Genomic DNA, 18,959 nt, shown 5'->3' with positions numbered 1-18,959 from the left:
AGAGGTACACAGGTAACTAACTTCCAGATAGTGAATGGTACTATGAAGATGGGAAGAGAGTAAAGTAGGTAAGGGGCTAGTGACTAGAATTAAGTATGGATTTAGATGGGATGGTCAGGGAAGGTTTCTGAGGAAGGTGAAGGAGCCTAGTACTATGTGCAAATGCACTGTGAAGGCAGTGGAAGCACTTTCCAAGCAGTATGGGTATCAGTATGTGTCAATTTGAAAGACAGCTTGGTACATTAAGGAGATAACTGGGAAATATGGCTGAAGTATAGCAAGGAATGGAGGTGAGTTTAGGCAGAGGTCAGGTTGTATTTGGGGAGGCTGGCAAGGTTGAGGTCATATTGTAGAGGATATTGGATGTCATAGCAAGAAATTTCAAAGTCTTGTTTTTCAATCAGGTGGAAACAGATTCAGCTACATGGTTTATTCAAAATGTCTGTGTCCAGGCAACATAAAGGTCATTCTGAATCAGTCTCAAGTTGGGAACCTCTATTTTAGGCAAAAGGGACCCTCTGAAGGTTGGTAAACACAGCAATTACATGATCAGATCTGTGCTCAGAAAGCGTATTCAAGAAATCTTTGGTGTTCCATGGTGCCTCAGTAGGTTAGGGATTTTTCATTGCTGTAGCTCTGGTTACTGCTGTGGAGCTTGTTTGAGCCCTGGCCCTGGGAAATTCCTCATGGGGTACGGCCAAAAACGCGGGGGGCGGGGGGGGGGGGGAGAAAAAGATAGAAATCCTTAAGTTAGAGGCTGTACCTGTTATGTAAACTCAGTGGCTGATTTTTACTGGGCATGCAATAATTATCAGTTCAATGAGAATGTACTGAAGAGAGTAGAAGCTGAGACCATTTATGTATGGGTGGTGGGCTGGTGATGGCTTGCAGTAAGGAGAGGTGTTTCAGAGTTGGGGCCTCTGATCCCTTTGCTGTTTTAGGGTCAGAGCAGTCAGGAAGATGGAAGAGCAAGGAAATAACACTAGTCAACATCTGATGAGAAGGACTAGGCTCAGAATTATCATGAATTATCTCATGTATTATGATGATTATTATGATACTAATTATCATGAATTATTTTATCTTCATAGGCTTCTGCTCATTGCTAATCCTTTTTATTTAGTTATTTTTTTTGCTTTTCAGGGCCACATCTGTGGCATATGGAAGTTCTCAGGCTAGGGATCGAATTGGAGCTGCTGGCCTATGCCACAGACACAGCAACACCAGTCCTTAACCAACTGAGCGAGGCCAGGGATCGAACCTGCATCCTCATGGATACTAGCTGACTTCATAATTTGCTGAGCCACTGCGGGAACTCCCTAATCCCATTTTGTAGATGAGCAAACTGAGAAGTGAAGTAAGAAGCAGGAGGCTGGGCTAACATTTGCATTTGGACCTGTTTGATTCTAAAATTGGTACTTAACTGCTTGGCTGTACTGCTGTAGTAGAATGGGAAGATGTTTATGTTCAGAATGTTGCTTTGGGTTTTCGGCCTCAATGAGTCCCTCAATGAGACACAACTGAGCTGCATCTTTATGTGAAGTGTGGGGGGCAGGGGAGAGAGGAGTGCCTGTGTCCCCGTGTACAACAGTTCTGCATAGTCAGTGGATTTAGCTTGTGCAAACTGTGTGTAATGGGCCCTACCAGTAACAAACCAGGACATTTGAGCAGAGTGGTTTATAGTTTATAATTGGCTTCCTATTACTGTTGGCTTGTTCCCCTGCACCGAGAGTATTACTCCAGTATTGGTGTTTGATTTAAGAAATTTTCAAATTGATTTTATCTTCAGTGCATTAATGCGTGGCCTAAATTCCTGCAGAGGCATTAGATAACCAGCCTGGACATGCTTTAGCAATCGTAACTGCATCTGAGCTGGCAGTGCTACAGTTTTTATTCAGCATAGATAAATCACTTTTCTGAAAACACTTTTCTATCTAAGCCCTATTACTTATTTTTTCGGGCACCTCAAGTTTAGGCCCCTTGAAATTGGGATCTATACCCCAAATCATGCTAAGACACCCAAATAGGAATTTGTTAAGGTGAGTGGATTTAATCTCTATCTTCCTATTGGAACAGAACACATAAACATTCAAGGAATGGTGTGGAAACAAGTTTAATTTTCAACGGTGTGCCATTGTAATGCCTTTTAAAATCTGGAAATATGAAATGTGACTCTAGAAATGAAAATGCTATAAATGTAACTGAGTACATGGAAAACTGGAGGATGTTGTGCTGTTTCATAGGATTAGCACAGGTAAATGTTTTTAGTGAAACATTCTCTTTTCGGCTCTGGAAGTGCAGAATAGATCACAGCTGCCTGAAAACACCAATTAATCAACTTCTAATGCTTTTATGCAAATGATTATCTTTGACTTTCGCTTAGAGTTGCCATTAACACCTGGAACCCTAAGATTGATAACAGGTAAAATTTTAATGAATACATAAATTAAAGATTCGAATCATGTTTAGATTAATTTATAGTACCTTTATTCATTACTGCAAGCCCTCTTGAAATCTAAAAATCACAGGATGAGATTGAAAATAGAGATGAGGAGACGGCCTTTGAACTTACCACTTTTTTTAGTGGTGAAGTGTTTTTTTCTGCCCTTTACAATAATTTGCCCAGGTACTAGGTCTGCTTAAGACTTTTTTTTTTTTTTTTCCTCTTTTAGGCTGCCCTGCAGCACATGGAGTTCCCAGGCCTAAGCTACAGCTGTGGCAATGCCGGATTCTTAACCCACTATGTGGGGCTTCGGATTGAACCAGCATCCCAGTGGGAACTCCCTACTGAAGACTTTTTATTTCCCATACCTGACAGCACTATTTTTTTTTTTTCTTTTTAGGTCTGTACCCATGGCATATATAGGTTCCCAGGCTAGGAGTCCAATCAGAGCTGTAGCTGCCAGCCAGTGCCAGAGCCACAGCAACTCGGGATCCAAACCTCGTCTTCAACCTACACCACAGCTCACGACAACGATGGATCCTTAACCCACTGAGCGAGGCCCGGGATCAAACCTGCATCCCCATGGATGCTAGTCTGGTTCCCCTGCTGAGCTACCAGGGGAACTCCTTTTTTTTTTTTTTTTAATGAAGATTTTTCTTCTGATTGTACACTCCTTGCTTAAAAATTTTTTTAGAATGAAAGTCAAAATTAGCTTATTGTAGAAGTTTTGAGAAATACAGAGGAAGTAAAGGGAAAAAACCCTCATTGTACTGCCATCCAGGGACAGCCATTATAATGATGTATTGCTTTTACCTCTCCTCCTTACCTCTATGTATAATTGTAATTATGTAATTATGTATCTTCCTTTTTCACTTACATAGCCAAAATAGTATTTGCATGTTTTTTTGGTCTTTTTTTAGGGCTGCACCCGTGACATATGGAAGTTCCCAGGCTAGGAGTCGAATCAGAGCTGTAGCTGCCGGCCCACGCCACAGCCACTGCAACACAAGACCAGAGCCTCTATGCGACCTACACCACAGCTCATGGCAACGCCAGATCCTTAACCCACTGAGCAAGGCCAGGGATTGAACCTACATCCTCATGGATACTAATCAGGTTTGTTACCACTGAGCCGACGACAGGAACTCCAGTATTTACAATTTATGGAAAGTTTACCATGTGCCAGGCACTGTGCTTCGTGTTTGAAGTATATTAGCTTTTGTGCAGTAGATGATATTATCTTCATTTTACAGATTATGACATGGAAGCTCAGAAAAGGTAAGTACCTTGCCCAGTATCACATGTCTAGTAAGTGGCAGGGCTAGAATTCTAACCTGAAATGTTTAACTCAGAAGCCCTGATCATATCACTGTCCTAACGTCCCCTAGCATGCAATAGTAGAAGCTATTATTATTAATAACTGAAACAAGTTGTCCCCTGAGGACACTGTTTTCTCTGCAACCTCAAAGATGGGATACTCATTCTCCCATGACCTATGAACTACAAAGACCACTGGGAGATGAGGGGTCAGCTCTCCATGGTTGTATCCAGACCATTGTTCTGCTCTTGACTAATACCAGCTGAGACAGTCATCCTTGGGCTGTTACAACCACTACCCCTCATGGCTGCTTTCCTCTCCCACCTCCCCATCACTCAATGCATGGAGTTCCTTGGGCCTTGAAGTCCAACCCTGAGTCATTCTCTCATCCTTGGCAGATTCAGTGCCTCTTCTAGTCCCTCAGCATCAAAGACCTTTACTTCCTTAAATCCAGTGACCTATTCCCATAGGAGTGAGATTGCTTTGCCTCTGATGTAGTCAGGATGTTGAACAATGTTGGGGGGTGGGGAGTGGGAAAACAATTATATGTACATGTGTATGTGTGTGTATATATATATGTTTACATTTTACTGATACACAGTTTACTGATATAGGATTGTAACACAATTTTAAGACAATAAAATATGCATTACTCTACATTTTAAATTCCATATAGACAGTTAATTCTCACAGAATACTTTTGTTGATTTTTGTCAAACACTTTTATCCTAGCCGACCTGTGGTTGCCATAAACGAACTTGACATAAATGATGGTTGATATTTTTCTTTTAAAGACTTGAAAGTAGGAGTTACTTTTGTGGCTCAGTGGTAACAAACTCAACTAGTATTCATGAGGACTCGGGTTCGATCCCTGGCCTCACTCAGTGGGTTGAAGATCTGGCATTGCCATGACTGTGGTATAGGTCACAGACACGGCTCAGATCCAGCATGGATGTGGCTGTGGCTGTGGCCAGCAGCTACAGCTCCGATTCGACCCCTAGCCTGGGAGCTTCCATATGCTACACCTGCGGCCCTTAAAAAGGAAAAAAAAGAAAAGTAGAACAATGAAGATGTGTTAGAACTTCATTCATTCATCAATGATGTGACTTTGTGAAACTGGAAAATAGTTTTTGAGTACTGGAGGACTATTGCCTTGATTTTTTTTTTTTTTTTGGCTCTGCTTACAATGTAGTGGCTACAGACAGGATGCACTTTTAATATGCATTAGCAACATTTTCTCCATTAATTTAAATGTATACAATCATCAAAACAATAATTCAGCTCTGATCTGTAGCATTTCCCAGTCTCCATGGTGTAAATAATCCTGGCATGGCCAATTTCAAGCTACAAATAGACATCACTCAACACAGCATTGGGAAGAGAAGTGCAGTGGACACCATTATATTTCTATCAGATACCATAGATAATAGTAAAATGTAGTAAAAACAAATTAGAAAGTGAAGAGTTTTAAGAATTTATGAAATTTGTCTTTAGGTACAACTTATTTATTCATATATATATATATATATTTTTTGTCTTTTCTAGGGCCACACCCATGGCATGTGGAGGTTCCCAGGCTAGGGGTCCAATCGGAGCTGTAGCCGCTGGCCTACACCACAGCCACAGCAACGAGGGATCAGAGCTGTGTCTGCGACCTTCTCCACAGCTCACGGCAACACTGGATCCTTAACTCACCGAGCGAGGCCAGGGATCGAACCCACAACTTCATGGGTCCTAGTCAGATTCGTTTCCACTGTGCCCTGACGGGCACTCCAAGTTTCTGAAATTTGACAGACTTGTTACGAGCTACCCCAGCACAGCACTGTGTCTAGTTAACTCTGCACCTACTCTGGGTCTGATCCTGTCATCCACCTTTCTCACTTTCTCACCTGCAGCATGTATGTTTACCCTTTGATTCATTTTCTATTTTCTATTCACTCCTCAACCCAGCACAACCTGCCTTTTGTTCTTTCCATGACAGATCCTGTGGTAGGAAGTCTTCTTCGATTCCACTGGCCCCCTGAAACCCAGTGTTTCCCAAAGCTCTGTCCTAGGTGATCTGCTTTCCTCTGCCTATACATTGTGCTTTGATGATCTCTTCCAGACCTCTGATGTTAAGTAAACTGATGGCTCCCAAATCTATACTTACAACCCACATCTCTCTCTCTGGAGCTCCAAATCCATTTGTCTACAGGACATCTCACTGTCTTGCCTCACGACAGTTCAAACTCAGCATTTCAAGAAATGCATTCATTATTTCTCCAGCTTTCAACCTCCACCTTGAAAATCTGACTTTGCCCCTATTTCTCCTGCCTTAATAAATGGTGATGCCTTATTTACCAAGTCTTCCAAACAAGACACCTGGGCATCATCCTTGGTTCCTCTCTTTTCTTCATCACTTTTACCTTTCACTCTGGTGACAAATCCAGATTTACTCAGTCATTCGCTCATTCATTCATCCATGGAAACTTTCATCAAATATTTATTAGAATAGTTGCATATGGAGTTTGCATTGTGGCTCAGTGGAAATGAACCCAACCAATATCCATGAGGATGCGAGTTCAATCCCTGGCCTCACTCAGTGGGTTAAGGATCTGGCACTGCCATGAGCTACAGTGTAGGTTGCAGCTGCAGTTCAGATCCTGTGTTGCTGTGGCTGTGGTGTAGGCTGGCAGCTGCAGCTCTGATTTGACCCCTAGCTCAGGAACTTTCATATGCTACAGGTATGGCCCTAAAAAAAAAAAAAAGAAAAAAAAAAGAATGGTTGCGTAGTGTATTGGGTAAGAACACTAGAGCTTGGAGTTAGCCTGTCAAGAATGAAATCCTGGCTCTGTCATTTACCTAGCTTTATAACCTTGACAAATTGATTTGACTGCTCTGTGCTTCAGTTTTCTTAAGTATAAAGTAGCAATAATAGGATCTTCCCCTAGGGAATCAAGTGCTGGAAATGGGTTGCTCTGTAAGGTCCTCTACACACAGCCTGACGTGGAGTAACCACTCAAGAAATGTTAGTGATTTTTGGAGTTCTGTTGTGGCTCAGCAGTTAACGAATCTGACTGGCATCCATGAGGATGTAGGTTCAATCCCTGGTCTTGCCCAGTGGGTTAAGGATCCGGCATTGCCATGAGCTGTGGTGAGGCCAGCAGCTACAGCTCTGATTGGACCCCTAGCCTGGGAATCTCCATATGCTGTGGGTGTGGTCCTAAACACACACACACACACAAAGATATGTTAGTGATTGTATTTATTGAGCTACATAATTATGCCAGGACATGTCCTAAATAAGTATGAGTATATTAGTTTCCCAGGGTTTCCATAACAAAGTACCACAGACTGGGTGGCTTAAACAAGAGGTGTTTATTGTCTCACAGTTAGAAGACCAAAATCAGGAGTTCCCGTCGTGGCGCAGTGGTTAATGAATCCAACTAGGAACCATGAGGTTGCGGTTCGATCCCTGCCCTTGCTCAGTGGGTTAACGATCTGGCGTTGCCATGAGCTGTGGTGTAGGTAGCAGATGCGGCTCAGATCCTGCATTGCTGTGGCTCTGGCGTAGGCCAGCAGCTATAGCTCCGATTAGACCCCTAGCCTGGGAATCTCCATATGCCATAGGATCGGCCCAAGAAATGGCAAAAAAAAAAAAAGAATACCAAAATCAAGGTGTTAGCAGGGCCATGGTCCCTCTGAAAACTATAGAAGAATCTTTCCTTGCCTCTTCCTAGGTTTGAGTGGTTTATTGGCAATCTCTGACACTCCTTGGCCTGCAGTTTTATCACTCTAGACTCTGCCTTCATCATCACATGGAGTTTTCCTTGTGTGTCTCTATTTTCACGTGACTGTCTTCTTAGGAGGACACCAGTCATAGTGGATTAAGGGTCCAGCCTACTACAGTATGACCTCATCTTACCTAATGACATCTGCAAGGACCCCTTATTTCCAAAGAAACTCATGTTCTGAAGCATTGGGGGTAAGGACTTCAACGTATCTGTTTCGGGGGGACACAATCTAATTCATAACAGGCAGGAACTATGAGATAAGGATCATATCTAATCCCTGACCTTCTTACCTCCTCTCTCCCTGCAGGCACTGTCTTAGTTCGTTAGTTTTATAACTCTTCCTGACTGGACCCTAGTCTAGTCCCGCTATCACCAATTCTCCATGTGGCTGTCAGAGTTATCTTCCCTAAACATAAAGTTCATTTTGCTGCCTCCTCCTGAAGCTCTTTGAGATTTCAGGTAAAGATTTAGCACAAAAGAACTTTTGCTCCAGCTCCATCTTGCTTCTCTACCCTAAACCTTATATCACAGACCAAAAAATTTTGTAGTTCCCCAATTGTATCATTCTGTTTCACAGCCCTAGATGAGTGCTATTCTGCTTTGCATACACTTGCCACATGCCTCTGACACCCCCCCCCCCCCCCCCCGAGCTTCTTTGGCACCCTGTGCACACACACCATAAACATGGGTATTACTAAACTTATTATTATTATTTTTTTGTGTGCTTTGTTGACAGAAGAGAATGCCCCTTGAGGGCTGAGACTGTTTTTGTATCCTCCATTGTTAGACATTAGTGTCATTTCAATTTTTTCACTACTATAAATAATACTGTGATGAATATCTCTATGTTTAAATAGTTTTTCAAATTTAAAATTATTTCCCCAGGCACAACTCAACAGCAAAAAGACAAACAACCCATTTTTTAAAAAGGACAAAATATTTGAGTAGATATTTTTTCCAAAGAAGACATAAATGGCCAATAAGCACAAGAAAAGATGCTCAACATCATTAGTCATTAGGGAAATATAAATAAAAATACACACAATGAGATGTCCCTTCATATTCACTAGGATGGCCATAATAAGAAAAAAATAAGCATTAGGGCCCTATAGTTTTCAGAGGGACCATGGCCCTGCTAAAACCTTGATTTTTGTCTTCCAACCTCCAGAACTTTGAGACAGTAAACAATGGAGATGGAGAAATTGGAACATTGCTGGTGGGAATGTAAAATGGCACAGCCATTGTAGAAAATGGTTTAGTGGCACCTCAAAAAGGTAAACATGGAATTATTATATCACTCAGCAGCTCCAATATTAGGTATATACCTGAAAGGATTGAAAATAGATGTTCAAACAAAAATGTGGGCACTAATGTCCATAGCAGCACTATTCACAGTAACCAAAATGTGGAAATGACCCAAAGGTCCATCAGTGGGTGAATGGATAAACAAAATGTAGTATATCCACACAATGAAATATTACTCAACCATAAAAAGATATGAAGTACTGATACATACTACAATGTGGGTGAGCCTAAGAAAATATGTTCAGTAAAAGAGCCAGACACAAAAATGTACATACTATATGATTCCATCTATATGAAATATCTAGAATAGATAATCTATAGGGACAGAGGACAGATTGATGGTTGTTAGGGGAGGAGAAGAGAATAGGAATTAACTCTCTAAAGAGTAAGGGCTTAATTTGGGGATGATGAAAATGTTTTGCAACCAGATAAGGTGGTAATTGCACAACATTGTAAATGTACTAAATATCCCTGACTTGAACACTTTAAAATGTTTAATTTTGAGTTATGTGAATTTCACCTATAAAATTAAAATAAAAAAAGAGTATAGTACTCATACATGTTATAATATGGATGAACCTTAAAAACAATATTCTGAGTGGAAGAAGCCAGTCACAGAAGATCATATAATGTATGATTCCATTTACATTAAATATCCATAATAGGTAAGTTCATAGATACAGAAAGCAGATTAGTGGTCGTCAGAGGCTGGGGCAGAGGGAAATGGGGAGTGACTACTGAATGGACATGAGGTTTCTTTTTGGAGTGATGAAATAACTAGATGGTGGTGATGGTTGCACAACAACATTGTGGCTGTGCTAAATGCTACTGAATTGCACACTTAAAAATGGTTAAAATGGTAAGTTTTATATTATGTGTATTTTAACACAATAAAAAATACTCAGAGAGATTTTTGAAGTGAAATCAGAGTCAAAGGATATGGTATTTTGCTGAATTTCTTCTTTTTTAAATGATTTTTTCCCCATGATAGCTGGTTTACAGTGTTTTGTCAATTTTCTACTGTACAGCAAAGTGACCCAGCCACACATACGTATATACATTCTTTTTCTCATATTATCCTCCGTCATGCTCCATCATAAGTGACTAGATAGAGTTCCCAGTGCTATACAGCAGGATCTCATTGCTTATCCATTCCAAAGGCAATAGTTTGCATCTATTAACCCCAGATTCCTAGTCCGTCCTACTCCCTTTCCCTCCCCCTTGGCAACCACAAGTCTGTTCTCCAAGTCCATGAGTTTCTTTTCTGTGGAAAGGTTCATTTGTGTCATATATTAGATTCCAGATGCAAGTGATATCATATGGAATTTGTCTTTCTCCTTCTGACTTACTTCACTTAATATGAGTCTCTCGTTCCATCCATGTTGCTGCAAATGGCATCATTTTGTTCTTTTTATGGCCGAGTAGTATTCCATTGTGTATATATACCACATCTTCTCAGTCCATTCACTTATCAATGGACATTTAGGTTGTTTCCATGTCTTGGCTATTGTGAATAGTGCTGCAATGAACATACCGGTGCATGTGTCTGTCAAGGAAAGTTTTGTCTGGATATATGCCCAAGAGTGGATTGCTGGGTCATATGGTAGTTTTATATTTAATTTTCTGAGGTACCTCCATACGGTTTTCCGAAGTGGTTGTACCAATTTACATTCCCAACAACAGTGTAAGAGGGGTCTCTTTTCTCCACACCCTCTCCAACATTTGTTATTTGTGGACTTATTAATGATGGCCATTCTGACTGGTGTGAGGTAGTTTTGATTTGCATTTCTCTAATAATCAGTGATGCTGATATTTTGCTGAATTTCTATTGCCCATTGGTCACCCACTGTCCTCTAACCAACAGTATTTGAGAGCATCTGTATTGGTCTTCACTTGACTTGGGTATTTGCTCATTTGTTTGTTTACTGCCTATTTCCACAGCATGTGGAAGTTCCTTGGCCAGGGATCAAACCCATGCCACAACAGTAACAATGCCAGATCCTTTAACTGCTAGGCCACCAGGGAAATCCAGATATTGTGTTTAAAAAGCAAAAAATGGGAGTTCCTATCATGACTCAGTAGTAACAAACCCGACTAGTATCCATGAGTTTGTGGTTTAAGTCCCTGGCCTCGATCAGTGGGTTAAGCATCTGACATTGCCATGAGCTGTGGTGTAGGTCACAGATGTGGCTTGGATTCTGTGTTGCTGTGGCTGTGGCATAGGCTGGCAGCTATAGCTCCGATTTGAGCCCTAGCCTGGGAACTTCCATGTACTGCAGGATTGGCCCTAAATGAAAGAAAAGAAAAGCAAAAAACTTCACTAATTTTTCATAACACCATTCCTCTTCAGAGAAGTTCCTTGTGCCTCCAAGTATAGGCTAAATTGAACAGTGAATTGTTTAGAAATATAGCCAGAGTAAACAGTTTGGAGCTGGGAGAGACCTAGGAGCATCCAGACCACTGGCTCTCATCCTTATCAGACCAATATTTAGTACCAACTTTACTATCCTGAAATAAAATTCACAGATTACCTACCTAAAGTCAATATGCTTTGCTTTAGACAATGTGGACTTTGGAGTAATTTTCCTGGGTTCAAATTCCTGCTCTGCTCCTTCTTAGCTGTGTGCACTAGGGTACTATTCTGTGCCTCAGTTTTTTCATCTATAAAATGGGACCAATGACAGTGTATATACCTCATAAGATTATTTAAGGACTAAATTAGTATATACATATATATAATATTATAATATGCTTAGGATTACAATTTCCTACCTCTTAAAAGAAGGGAAAAAAGAAAGTAATTAATAATAAAGTGTATTTTAAATTTGTAAATACCTAGGCATGATTATCCTGGAAGAGACAAATAGATGTTTACACCTACACATCAAATCACCCTGGAGGCCACCCTGGAGGCCACAGCTATAAATGTCGACTGATGGGGGTGTGCTGCACTTCAAAAACTATGAGCATTGCTATTCCAAAATCAATTCTCTAACAGATCAAATCCCTTGATTTTCATTTGAGTTGCATTCCTGGGAAGTATTTTTAAAAACCATGCTTGTATGTAGAATGGATGTAGATTCTAAGGCTCTGATAATTGTATAGGTTTTTCATCTTTATATATATATACAGCGGGGCATTTGACAGTGGAACTTGGGACCACTCTTGATTGTATGAGATATTCTACATATTCTCAAATGCTAGAACACCTGGCCCCCTCCTCTAAATGTCAACATTTATTTTTATTTTGTGCTTTTTAGGGCTGCACCTGCAGCATGTGGAAGTTCCCAGGCTAGGGGTCGAATCAGAGCTGCAGCTGCTGGCCTACGCCACAGCCACAGCAACACAGGATCTGAGCCTCTACTGCGACCTACACCACAGCTCATGGCATTGCTTGATCCTTAACCCACTGACTGAGGCCAGGGATTGAACCTGCATCCTCATGGATACCAGCTGGGTCTGTAACCCACTGAGCCACAATGGGAACTCCCTAAATGTCAACATTCTGTAATGAGTATTTCTCCACTGAGAACCACTGAGGCTCTTCCAACCATCTCCTTTTCCAGACCTGGTTACTGCAGCTTAGAGAGGGAATTTAAAATAGACACATTTTGCAGTTTCTGCTGTGGCACAATGGGGTTGGCAGCATCTTGGGAATGCCGGGACACAGGATCCCTGGCCTGGCACAGTGGGTTAAGGATCCGACCTTGCCACAGCTGGCCTCAGGCCGCAACTGCGGCTCGGACCTGATCCCTGGTCCAGGAACTCCATATGCTGCAGGGTGGCTGAAAAAGAAAAAATGAAATAGCCACATTTTACCTTGACTGCTCGTTCACCCCATCCCCATCTTTAGCCATGTGACCTTGGTGGGAGATGACTTGTCAGTAAGCAGGACTTCCCCTTGGCCACATTTATCCACTTTATTCCTTTCTTTGGCTACACACCACCTTTCTTCCCTAACTTTCTCCCTCCTTCTTCCCCAACACCCAAGCCATTCGCAAGTCCTACTGGTGTACCTTCAATATGTGCCTTTTCCTGGTGCCTTGCTACAACCTATTCTCATAGCGGTCAAAGGAGCTTTTGAAAAAAATCACATTTGCTTCAACTGCCCCAGAGGCTTCTCAAGACACCAGGAATAAAATTCAACTTTCTCTCCCTGCCCTGCAAAGCCTTCCATGATCTGGCCTCGTCTCTTTCCCTCCTAACTATGCTCCAGTCACCTGGCCTCACACACCTGCCACCATCTTTACACCTGCTGTTCCTTCTATCTTCTCTTCTGCTGGATCTTTGGAGAGCTGATCTCTTATGCTCCATGTCTATGTATTGTATTTTTTTTAAGTATTTTTTTCTTTTTAGGGCTGCATCTGTGGCATATGAAATTTCCCAGGCTAGGGGTTGAATTGGAGCTGTAGCTGCTGGCCTATATATACCACAGCCACAAAAGCACCAGATCTTTCAACCTGCTGAGCAGGGCCAGGGATTGAATCCATATTGGGTTCGTCACTGCTGGGCCATGATGGGAAATCCTATTCTATTTTTTTAAATTAAAGTGTAGTTGATTTACAATGTTGTGTCAATTTCTGCTGTACACACACACACACACACACACACAATACTTCTTTTTTTTAATATTCTTTTCCATCATGGTCTATCACAGGGGATTGGATATTGTTCCTTGTTGTTTACCCTTTTTTTATCTTTTTGCTTTTTAGGGCTGCACCCATGGCATATGGAGGTTCCCAGGCCAGGGGTCTAATTGGAGTTGTAGCTTCCAGCCTATGCCACAGCCACAGCCATGCCAGATCTGAGCCGTGTCTGTGACCTACACCACAGAGGATGGCAATGCTGGATCCTTAACCCGCTGATCAAGGCCAGGGATCAAACCTGCAACCTCATGGTTCCTAGTCCTATTCGTTTCCATTGAGCCACGACAGGAACTCCTGTTTATCCATTCTAAATGTAATAGTTTGCACTTACTAACCCCAAACTCCCAGGCCATCCCACTCCCTCCCCCCTCCCCCTTGTCAACCACAAGTCTATTCTCTTTGTCTGAGTCTATTTCTATTGTGTAGATAGGTTCATTTGTGCTGTAGTTTAGATTCCACATATAAGATCCTGCATATGAGGTATTTGTCTTTCTCTTTCTGACTTACTTTACTTAGTGTGATAATCTCTAGTTGCAACCATGTTTCTGTGAATGGCATTATCTTGTCCTTTTTGTGGCCCAGTAATATTCTGTTGTGTATGTGTACCACATCTTTTTAATCCATTCCTCTGTCAATGGACATTTAGTCCTTCATGCCTATTTAAATGTCAGCTCCTTAGAAGTCATCCTTGGTCACCTTACCTATAATAACCTCGTGCTCCATCAGTTTCTATCCCCTTTCTCTCATTTTTGCAGCACATAGCATGTTTTGAAGTGGGAGAGTTTATTTGCCGGCTTGTTTATTGTCTTAGTTCCTTTCTAGACTGTAAGTTTCACTGGGATGGAGACTTCATTAACCTCATTCTCCACGGGATCCCAGGGCCTAGCACAGTGTCTGCAAGTGCTGATCAGTAATTTTTGATTGAGTAAACAATGGCCTAACACATAACTCAGAATAGACCAATCCGAATCCTTCTCTGTGAATTTTGCCACTTGACTCAGAAAGAAGTTCCTTTTTTTTTTTCCCCCTTTTAAGGCCTGGGCCTCAGGATATAAAGCTCAGAAAGTACACACTGCTAAATGTTCTGCCTTTTGGACCAAAGAATGACAAAAAAAAAAAAATCAATCAGTGGGATGTTTAGAGAAAGAGAGAGAAGAATGAGATATGTGTATGGAGAACCAGAGACAAGAGAGAGGAAGATGAAGAGACCGTTTTTGCAGCAGTGGCAGGGGGACCCCTGATGTTCCTGGGGTCCAGCTGCTAACCTGGTCTCTGTGTGTGTATATATTGTGCATGTTCTGCTTGTTAAAAATCAGTTTCAGGAGTTCCTGTGGTGGCGCAGTGGTTAACGAATCCGACTAGGAACCATGAGGTTGCGGGTTCGGTCTCTGCCCTTGCTCAGTGGGTTAACGATCTGGCGTTGCGGCCGTGAGCTGTGGTGTAGGTCGCAGACCTGGCTCGGGTCCCGCGTTGCTGTGGCTCTGGCGTAGGCTGGCAGCTACAGCTCCGATTCGACCCCTAGCCTGGGAACCTCCATATGCCGTGGGAGCGGCCCAAGAAATAGCAAAAAGACAAAAAAAAATCAGTTTCATTGAGGTAAAATTTACATGCAACAAAAATCACTGATTTTAAGCACACAATTTGATGAACGTAAACCTGTATGCAATCATGTAATTATAATCACAATCAAGATATAGAGCATTTCCTTCAATCCCCAAAAGCATCACCTATGGAACTTGAGTTACACCTGATACTCCATGATTCTTTTTGTGAAAAACAGCTTTGTTGGGGTACAGCTGATATACAAAAAACTGTATGGGTTTTTTTTTTTTTCTTTTTAGGGCCATACCCAAGGCATATTGGAGGTTCCCAGGCTAGGGGTCCAATTGGAGCTGCAGCCACCGGCCTACGCCACAGCCAGAGCAACATTGGATCAGAGCCACATCTGTAACCTACTCCACAGCTCACAGCAACGCCGGATTCTTAACCCACTGAGCCAGGCCAAGGATCGAACCCTCATCCTCATGGATACTAGTCGGGTTCGTAACCCACTGAGCCACAACAGGAACTCCCTGTACTCCTTTTTTGTCTGGCTTTTTTCATTCAGCATTTTTTTTTTAGATTCATCTATGTCGTTGCAAGTATCAACAGTTAATTATTTTCTTTTCTTTTTTTTTTTTTTTTACTGCTGAGTAGTATTCCACTGGATGGATATGCCCCAATTTGTTGGACATTTGTGTTGTTTCCTATTCAAGATTATTACAAATAAAGTTGCTATTCTTGTGCAAGTATTCATATGGTTGTAATATTTCTTTTTCTCTTTAGTAAATACCTAGGAGTGGAATGGCTGGATCATGTGTTACCCTTAAGTTATTCTCTCTTTTTTTTAAAATCTCACTTAGTATGATAAACTCTAGGTCCATCCATGCTGCTGCAAATGGAATGCATTAAAAAAAACTTCATTCTTTTTAATGGCTGAGTAATATTCCGTTGTGTGTGTGTGTGTGTGTGTGTGTGTGTGTGTGCATGTGTGCATGTGTATAAAATTATATATATACCATATCTTCTTTATCTATTCATCTATTGATGGACATTTCAGTTGTTTCCATGCCTTGGCTATTGTAAATATTGTAAATGAACACAGAGGTGCATGTATCTTCTCAAATTATAGTTTTGTCTGGGTATTTGCCCAAGAGTGGGTTGCTGGATCATATGGCAACACTATTTTTAGTTGTTTGAGGAAATTCCATCCTGTTTTCCATAGCGGCTGCACCACCTTAAGTTATTCTTAATATATTTCCCTTTTTGGCTTAAGCCAATCAATTTAGATTGGTCAAGGCCCCTTAACTGGATAAGGACTCAGTTCCCTTCCTTTTGAGTGCCTCCAAGCTGCCCTGGGCCTGTGTGACCTTGTTTTCCTGAGCACATCTCAATGGAGAAGCATTGTTGGCTTACATAAGCGCACGGATCTCTTGCCTCCTGCTAGAGTCTAAAATCATGAAATCTTTTCCAGGTGTGCTCTTGCTGCTTCTGGACTGGAATGTTAAGTGCTGGTGGAGATGTTTGGCTTAACAGTCTGATCAAAATGTGTCTGTGGATGGACAAGGTCAGTGACTGACTCTGGGGGAGGAGAGCCTTAGATGAAAAGACAGTGTGAGGTTGAAATAATGCCATTTGGAGCAACCTGGATGGACTTAGAAATTATCATCTAAGTGAAGTAAGCCGAAGAGAGAAAGACACATATCATATGATATCACTTATATGTGAAATCTAAAAAAAATAATGGTACAGGAGTTCCCTTCGTTGCACAGCAGAAATGAATCTGACTAGTATCCATGAGGATTCAGGTTCAATCCCTGGGTTTGCTCAGTGGGTTAAGGATCTGGCCTTGCCATGAGCTGTGGTATAGGTCATAGATGCGGCTCCAACCTGGTTTTGCTGTGGCTGTGGTGTAGCCAGTGGCTACAGCTCCGATTCGACCCCTGGCCTGGGAGTCTCCATATGCCTCGGGTGTGGCCCTTAAAAGCAAATAAAATAAATAAGGCGTTTGGGACTAACAGATACACATTACTATAATATAAAGTAGATAATCAATAAGGACCTACGGCAAAGCACAGGGAAATATACTTATTTTGTAATAACCAATAATGTAAAAGAATCTGAAAGAAACATATGTAAAACTGAATCACTTTGTTGTACACCTGAAACTAACACAACACTGTAAATCAACCATACTTCAATGCAAACATTATTATTATTATTTTTTTGTCTTTTTGCCATTTCTTAGGCCGCTCCCGCGGTATATGGAGGTTCCCAGGCTAGGGGTCGAATCGGAGCTGTAGCCCCTGGCCTACGACAGAGCCACAGCAACACGGGATCCGAGCCGCGTCTGCAACCTACACCACAGCTCACGGCAACGCCGGATCGTTAACCCACTGAGCAAGGGCAGGGACCGAACCCGCAACCTCATGGTTCCTAGTCGGATTCATTAACCACTGCGCCACGACGGGAACTCCCAAACATTTTTTTAAGTAAAATAAAATTTTAAAAAGGGAAAAAAAAAAAAAAGAAAAAAGAAAAGACAGTGTGAGGAACATGAGCTGAGAACGAGGTTTGTGCATTCAGAGCAGCTTAAAGACAGTGTCTCCGGGGAACATGCTTTTACTTTTGAGTTTATTTCTGAAAAAGAAATGCCTTCTGCTGGTTCAAGATTCAACAGCTAGGGTGTGTCTACAGCACTGGGAAAAGTCATTCTCTTACCCAGTGCCCACTTCCTCTTCCCGGAGGCAACCACAACTCCCCCAACCCCTGGTTCCTTGCTTATTCTTCCAGAGATTTGCATATGCTAAAATTTGCATACGCAAGTACACGTGTATAGCTTATGTGTGTAGCACTTTTACACAAGTGCTAGCAGGCTAAGCACATTGCTGTACACTTTGATTTTTTTCAGTTTACTTTTTTTTAATCTTTTTAGGGCTGCACCCACAGCATATGGAAGTTCCCAGGCTAGGCGTCCAATCGGAACTGCAGCTGCCGGCCTACGTCGCAGCCACAGCAAGGCCAGATCCGAGCTGAGTCTGAGAACTTCATGGCAGCTCATGACAATGCCAGGTCCTGAACCCACTGAGCAGGGCCAGAGATCGAACCCAAATCCGCGCGGATACTAGTCAGGTTCGTCATCACTGAGCCACAAGGGGAACTCCGAAAGGCAGCATTTCTGAGCACTTGCTATGCCCAAGGGTTCATAAAAGCAGTGGTTCTTCAACTTTGGTGTCTTGGAGAATTACCAGGGGAGCTAATTAAAAGTGAGGCTAAGCAGGCTCCCCCTTCTTCCACTGCCCTAGAAATTCTGATTCACTGGAGCTGGCAGTAGCGCAGAATTTCATAAAGGTAGTCCTCAAACTAAGCTTTGAGGAGAACCATGCTCTGCAGAGGGAAAAGAACTTTCCACCGAAGGAATCACTGAAGAGCTCATTAATTCAAATTATTAAAATAATTTCATTCTTGTATTTTTAAACCTGAGAAGAATTCATGAATGAGAAAATGATTTTTCCAAACAGCTCAGGAGGAGGCCATGCCGTCTCCCCAACCCTGCTTCCCAGTTCTCTCTCCTTAGAGACAACAGTTTCTTGTCAGTCATTATTTTTGCAGACTTCAAGTCCCTACCACCCAGCAGGGAGTGACTGAGGAAGTCGTTCCTAGTTAGAGACAGGGCAGTGGGCTGAGAAGGACAACAGACTTGGACTTGGATGTTCTGGGTCAAATCAGCAACTCCATCTGTGCCAGGCTCCAAGCTCAGGATTTTATGCGCACTATCTCAGTTAATCTTAAAATGACCCATTGTACAGACATCAAAACCAAGGCTGGGAGTTTGAATTATTTCCTGGGGTGGGAGTGGCGGAGCCTCACACAGTTAAGGGAATGGAATCAGGATTTTGAATTCAGGTCTAAAATCCTTGCTTTTATTATTTGTT

Source organism: Phacochoerus africanus, chromosome 8 (assembly GCF_016906955.1).
Source record: "Phacochoerus africanus isolate WHEZ1 chromosome 8, ROS_Pafr_v1, whole genome shotgun sequence".
NCBI classification, from domain to species: Eukaryota; Metazoa; Chordata; class Mammalia; order Artiodactyla; family Suidae; genus Phacochoerus; species Phacochoerus africanus.
The sequence above is the reverse complement of the archived record's forward strand: the minus strand, read 5'-3'. Positions refer to the sequence as shown.